Source organism: Cebus imitator, unplaced genomic scaffold, assembly GCF_001604975.1.
Source record: "Cebus imitator isolate Cc_AM_T3 unplaced genomic scaffold, Cebus_imitator-1.0 Scaffold43, whole genome shotgun sequence".
Lineage (NCBI taxonomy): Eukaryota > Metazoa > Chordata > Mammalia > Primates > Cebidae > Cebus > Cebus imitator.
The window spans coordinates 5,711,232-5,718,874 of record NW_016107358.1 but is presented as its reverse complement, the minus strand read 5'-3'; the positions used below and the strand labels follow the sequence as shown (position 1 = coordinate 5,718,874).

Below are 7,643 nucleotides of genomic sequence, written 5' to 3'. Positions count from 1 at the left end.
GGAAAAACAAGAAAATTAAAGAGCTTCAAATGAGAAAGGAAAGAAATGACATCCAGTCCAAAAAATATGAAATACAATCAGAGTATGGTCAATAGAAAGTTCTTAATTGCTCTGGATACACCGAGATGAAGAGGTTCGTTTCTGTCATTCATCAGGCAGACTCCAGTTACAGTGGAGCTGATAGCCAACCTGGCCTTTGAATGCAGAGGATTTTGATGGGAAACTGTTTTAGAAAGTGGGATTCCATAAAAGGCGCAGAGATAGAAAAGTATATTTGGGAAAAAGCAAATATTTGGGAATGTGAGAGGATTACTGTAGTACGCTGAGCTCTTTAGAATCAATGCAGGTCTGTCCTCTACCCCTGTAAGAACCTGGGACATTGCTTCTTAAATTGGAGTCCAAAAATATATTTTCAGCAATCTCCAGCTCTCTGAGTTTTATTTTTTAATTAAAGTTTCTATTTCTGTGATTATATGTGGGGTGAATAAAACATTCTAAAAAGTAGATTATAAAGATGGTTGCAGAATTTTGTAAACATGATAAAAACCACTGACTTGGGCATTTTAAGTAGATGAACATTATGGTATGCATATCATATCTTATAAAACTGGCAAAGATTATTTTACCCATTTTAAAGAGGCAAATATATTTTTAAATTATGAAATAAGAACTTCATTTATTTATTTGTTTATTTTTAATTTTCAGGGGAAAGCAGAAACGCAGTTCCCCACTACCACAAATTATGCAGTCGAATTTCCCACATTTGGGGAAATGGTAGGGGTCAGCACATCCGGAGTGCAATGGACAAGCCTCACACTGGGATAACCACCTTCGTGATCGTGGTATCTCCACTGCCAGGTAAGTATAATGAAATAAAGTCTTTATTACATAAGTCAAAGTTAGTATGCTATGGTCTGCTGATTACCATGAGGCTCTTCTCTATATTTTAAAAGATGCCCAAGATTTCCTTTAAAGGGCGTTGTCGTTTAGTCCTGGGCTATACAGGCATAGGATGGAGATAAAGAAACAAAAACTACAGATATTAAAAGAGATTGTCTTTTAACTTGTCTCTATGGCAGTAAATACAATTTGGTTTACAAATTTAAAATTTCTTTGTTAATACATAATATTTAAAAATTATAGATTTGAACTAATATCCATGTAGCATGCTTCAGCTTCTCTATCCCTGATTAGATTGCGGCTATTTTTCTGTGCAGAATGCCAAGAGTTTGAAGTTAACTACCTTTTGATCAAGATTAGTTAATTACTTTTACTTAGATTCTATCAATCTTTACTTTGGATTTTGCAATAATTAAAAGTATCATATAAACTTTAAAAGAGAACTGAAGGTTTAAAGAACCACATTCTTTGTAAACATTTGTAAGAAACAAACTTACTGACATGGCTCATTTCCTTCTAATGGCAAAAGTGAACATGCTCTTCATAGTTTTTAAGTTTTATATGTGACTGAGACAATTAGAAGAATCTCAGAAGGAGAACATCAGGAAAATGCAAAAAGCCAAGGGTTTCAAGGCAACTTAGAAAGATCAACTCTTTGTATAGGGTAGAACTTATTTATTTCTCAAATTATAAAATATTTAACAAAATAAATTTAACAGAAATATACTTTTCATATCGAGAAATTAAATATAAGCAAGTATCTAAACCAAAGGGACAGATGAGTCACAGACTGACCCAGTGACAGGTTGGAGTGTGAAATGAGAGCTTGTCCAACAGCTTGCCTGAGAAGCAGCCAAGGGACCAGCCAGGAAACCAGGAACGAAATATAGATGGCGGCATGTGTCACTTGGCACAGTGCATGGTGACTCTGCTCCTGCCAAATGTGCAGCAGGGACAGTCACAGCAGCTTAGCTGTGTTTTAGGACCTAATCAAGGCATAAACCACAAATGCTGCTGTTGGCGGTTGACAAAGGAAACCAAACCGCATTTCTAATTGGGAAGAGGAAAATGTGGGCAAAGAGAACAACCAACCAAATCTTATTGGGAGAAACTGAGTGTGACTAGGTTCCGTCACAAAGTTAAGCAAGGGCACATGTTTCACCAAATCTTGAAAGAGAATCATTGGAATGGATTAGGAGACAGCTTATGAGCATGTTGGCCAATATATTCTTACAAAACTGATACTCGCCATGATTTTCTTTCATCCCTGCCTGAAGACAGGTAATAAAGCCATATATAGCAGACAGATTTCCATGGCTCAAACATCTCTTTGTGAGTATAGTACTATGAATTGCTTGTTTTGTCTGTTTCATGTTCTTTCTGCCGAACTGATGATCCTGAATGATACAAGATGGTGGCTTACAAAAGATTTTAAATTGTGCCTGACATTTTTTCCTTTCAACTGGCAATTTTATAAGTCCTTTTTTAGAATATAAAAATAATAGAAACATCATTAAAAAGCAGGGAATTTAGAAAAGCAGAATGAAAATTACTTAAATTTCCTATACTTTTATATCAAGGCAGCTATAACAACTGTGACAATTTTATGGATATCTTTGAAAGCGCATGGAGCATAGCATATCAACAGCTTTACATCCTGATATTTTCGTTTAACATTCAAATAAGGGCATGTTTTATATTATTTTTAAATCTTCAAAAATAATTATTAAGAATATAAAATATTCTAATGTATAAATTCATCACAATTAAACAAGTTTTCAACATATATTGTTATTCTTCAGTTATTCTCCAGTGCTTTTTCCAGTTAAATGGGAGCCCTAGTCATTGAATGTAGAATAGGGTGGTTTAAGAAGGTTTATTTAGAGGTGTGGAAAATAGGCAGGAGGCTGGTCTTGTCTGCAAAACATAGACCTCAAATTAATCAAAGTATATATATATATATATATATATATATATATATATATATATATATAAAGGATGGAAGGGGCTCCTCCTCTTCACTGGGCACTCCACTTTCCTGTTGCCTTGTGAAGAAGGTGTTTTGCTTCCTCTTCACCTTCTGCCATGATTGTAAGTTTCCTGAGACCTCCCCAGCCATGCTGAACTGTAAGTCAATTAAACCTCTTTCCTTTATAAATTACCCAGTCTGGGGCAGTTTATAGCAGTGTGGAAATGGACTAATACAATCTTAAATACCCATCTTCATTGTCTTCTCCTGAACTCTTCAAATGTGTTACTTCCATCTTTATTCAGACTACCACCATACCTCCCGACCCATGGCTCTATCATTCCACTATCCTACTATATTGGTATTAATTTCTCCTATTTATCTTCCCTATTGGAATATGAGAAAAAAGACACTTTTATCTTACTTTCATTTGCATCTAAGAAAAGTGCCTAGTTCATTAAAGGTAATCAATGAAAAGGTAGGAAATCAATGAACAGATAGACGAACGAATGATATTAATTAATCTTTCTGAGCCCCAGTTTTCTCATCTGTAAAATGTGAATAATACCAACCGTGTATGTTTGCTTTGAGAATTAAATGAACCAACACATAAATTGCCTATATTGTGTCTGACCCATTTGTTTCCCCTCTTCCTTCATTCATAAGAAATGATCTTAAATTTTAAGATCTTTTTTCCTCTCTTTGACCTAACAACTAAAAGCGTGAGTATGAAGAGTCAGATGATTTCTCTTTTAGCAGGTGCTGATACTATGGTGACATTTTTGCAATGCCGATTTATCTAAGCATTGTGATTGTTAAAAGCCTAAAGAATGCCCTATAGTGGAATTAGATAAGCTAAAATGAACTAAAGGCAATAGGAAAGATGATATTTCCGTAAAGTTGTATTTTAGTTTGATTAAAGTCTATTAGATGCAAGTAATTTTAGAGAACTTGGGTGTTTCAAATACCAATAAGATATTAAAAAGTGACTTTCATTCTTCCTGGTAAAGAACATTCTATTTTCAAAGAAAATAGAAAAGGACATTGTTTAATGCTGTACATTAAATTTCATTTCCCACCACATAATTATTAAAAGATAAGTAGCTCTTGCATTATTAATAAGAATAAATAATAAGATGGCAATTAAATAACTATCACTAATGACTTATTCATTAATATGTTAGTAGTTGCCTGCTTTATCATGAAGACAAATTAATGTGATAGTAGAAAAGGCCAGGCACAGTGGCTCACACCTGTAATCCTAGCACTTTGGGAGGCCAAGGTGGGTGGATCACCTGAGGTCAGGAGTTGGAGACCACCCTGGCCAACATGGCGAAACTCTGTCTGTACAAAAAATACAAAAATCAGCCAGGCACAGTGGCATGCGCCTGTAATCCCAGCTACTTGGGAGGCTGAGAGGGATAATCACTTGAAACGAGGAGGCACAGGTGGCAGTGAGCTGAGATCTCACTACTGCACTTCAGGTTGGGCAACAAAGTGAGACTCCATCTCAAAAAAAAAAAATGATAGTAGAAAAATTAAAATCCAGTAAATAATCAAATAGGATGTTGCATATTTTGTCTCAGTTAATTCAAATATATCTGATTCTTAAGGAACTTTAAAAAAGGGATTTGCATACTGAGTACAGAAGTAGTTCAAAGCTAATAGGTGCTTATTACAAAGAAAACTCTCCCATGTCTCTTTAAGTTGGTTTACTCTTAGAAAAACTTGATTTCCTGTGTCTGAGGAAAATAAGCTTATAAAAAAGATGAAAAGGCTGCTATATAGCACTGTAGTAAAAGGATGCTAACAAATTAAGTGTTAATGAATCAAAAACATATGGATTACACTTCACTTCAAATAGAAATAATTTTAGAGCTAAAGGACAAAGTACTTAGCAAAATGTAATAGGTCTTTGTCAATCTTAAACCCCAAACATTTAAGGTATCTTCAGAAAGCTAATGATTCTATCCTTTCAGTGTTATCTATCATTTTCATTTTATAGAAGAGATCAATCTCTTTACGGCCAAATGATCTTTCAAAAGTTTGACAATATATTGGCTAACTTATAAGCAAACATCCCAGAAGCTCAGAGATAAGATCAGGCAGGAAATGTGTATCAATTAACCAAAACCACCATACTAAAACAGAACATTTTCTTCCTCTCCTTGCTTCTTACAATTTAAAAAGTAAAGGAAAAAGAAGTGTCAGTTTTTATATAACTTTTTAAAACCATCCTCCATATGTATATATGCATATATATATTTAAATTCTAGCTAAGACTTATATTTTCAAATTAGTTTGGTGAATATCAATCTCTCCTTTGCACAAAATTGAAATCTATGTAATGTTAGTAGTTCTAATTGCAGTACACATTTATATAAAAACCTTTAAAAGATAATTGTCTTACTGAAAAAAAATTGATGTTATTCTTCAGTGAAAAAATGATTTTTTAGTGCCTAGACTACTGATTTCATCGAAAAAGAGTTCACTGACGTTTCTACCTTTTTGCTTAGGCCTCTTTCACTAAGAATTCTGTTTGGAAGTCAGAATGCTTGTTTCTTATTTCTGGGTGCTTAAGACAGTGCCTGACCTTTGGTGTCAAAAGCCCTTCAGTCAGTTTCCAGGTGGGAGCCTACACAGGTAAAGCCTAGGAGTACAAAATGTCCCTGGAACTGCAGTCAGGGGACCAGAAGTATTCCATCTGGACTGTTTGAGTTCCCTCCTTTTGTTCTCTTGCTCAGATGCTTCCTGGTTCTGACTGAGTTCGATCCCTGCTTCCCACCTCCTCTAATCAAGGCAACCTCTTTATGCTTGAACTGACAAAAATCAAGGTTCTTTGTTTTGTAGTCACCACTCACTCGCCTACTACTTTGGAAACAGTCTCACTCCTGATTTCTATTTCCACATGCTCCCACATTCCATTCCTAATTTCAAATTTGGCTAGGCCCAAGTTGGCTTTTTATTTGTCCTCACCTTCTTTCAAGTTCCCAACAAGTTTGGAAAGTGCTCAGAGCCCTGAGACCATCCCTCCACGGCAGGTCAAGAGGGTGAATATCTATGACATGTAAAACGCTACTCAGATGTGATTGTGGAATTGGATTGAGTTGGAGAGTTAGAAACCTCTATGGATAATTTAGATATTTCAGTGAATTAGCAGCTGTTAATGATGGAAGGGTGAACTGTGTATGAAACAGAGTACATGAAACAATATACTTCCCAAGAGGTAAAAGTATTAGAGCTTTAAAATAAGCAATTTATAGAGTTCAATGCTCAGGTAAGCCAGATTCTTGACTGAATGACTTACTTCTTTTTTATTAAAATTTTCAATGGCTCCCCACTGCTTCTGTTAAATACATGGTCCCCACTATTGGGCAATTTTTAGTTTTCATTCCATCTTTCCTGCAGATCTTCACCCTCCTGCCCGTCGTTCCAGCCAAAACAAGTTACTTTTAGTTTTCAGACTTGCCTTGGTATTTCCTACCAATATACTACTATTCACTGTTTCCTTTTGCATGAAAAAGTCTAAGCAAGTCCATCCCAAATTTCCATCAACATGCCTCCATTTTATCCACGTGGCTACAATCTTGGCTTTCACCCTGACTGTATCCTCCAAGAAGAAATGAACTCTCTCTCTAGGAAAACACTGTGGTCATACCAACACATCATCTGCAGTTGCTATGCAGATAACAATGTTTAGTTTTACCTCTCTATATAATTCTTTACTAAATGTGGGTTGTTCTTCTTATCTCCTTTTATCACAAAATTATAAATTTCATATAACCTTAATAAGAGAATTTCAACAATAATTAACTAAAGATCTCAAGCAATTGTTGGAGTCTCCATTTCGGTGCACAAAAATAGCAGATCTGTAGCAACACTTACAAAAAGACGAGGAAACAGGGTTAGTTTTAAGCGTGTCAGTTTTCCTGCGCATATTCACAATAAGAGAGGGGCAGCTCCTTTTTAGAGTACCTTACATACATGCTTCCATTCTACAACCATCTATTAGCAAAAAGGATTATAACATACAACAGCAAAAATAATCTTCATTAATTGCTTATGGTTGTTCTCGGATAATACAGACACTTGAGAAATAGACATTTTCTTTTTTACGCTTTCCAATTTTGCTCTTGAATGGATCTCTAAATTTACACTCCATTGTCCCATGATACACAACTTTCTCCAATCCCCTGTCTCTACCTAATATCTTGCTATTTTTATGAGTTTCAATAGCCTGTTTTTAAAGTGGTAGTTTCTTTAAGAAAATAATTACAATGTAAATTAGTCTTCAACAAATAGTAAGGTGCATTTTGGAATTAAATGCCTAGGTATTGAAGCTTTGCTTCTTGCAATGTTTAAAACCATTATATAAGTTTAACCATAATCATTCAATCTATGTACCTAGAAATATAATTCTTTCTGCTGCTAATGAAGGTCCTACGGTACAAATTTATTAAAGGTATATGTTTGTATGGGATAATAACTGGGTTGATAATATTAAATTCATAGGCTCATTATTTAATTGCAAGGGCAGATTATGAATACAGCTTCTAAAATGTATTTTAATGAAAAACACTACATCCTGACCTAATCATATCAACCTTATGCTATCTAATTAAAGATGCAAAAAATCATTAGAGTTGCAAAATATTAGTTCCAGCTCCATCAGGCTGTGAGCTGCCCCTTCATGAATATATATTTTTTTACTCCTTGATAAATAGTTAATGAGGTAAAAATGACAAAATTTGCATGTAGGCAAATTAGTTTAATA

General features: G+C 34.7%; 1 non-coding gene across 1 annotated transcript; it reads right to left on the bottom strand.

Annotated features, from left to right (window-relative positions):
* Positions 1–702: 702 nt before the first annotated feature.
* LOC119470902 lies at positions 703–866 on the bottom strand. Its single transcript, XR_005199881.1, has one exon. It is a non-coding gene; the product is annotated as a U1 spliceosomal RNA (small nuclear RNA).
* Positions 867–7,643: the final 6,777 nt, after the last annotated feature.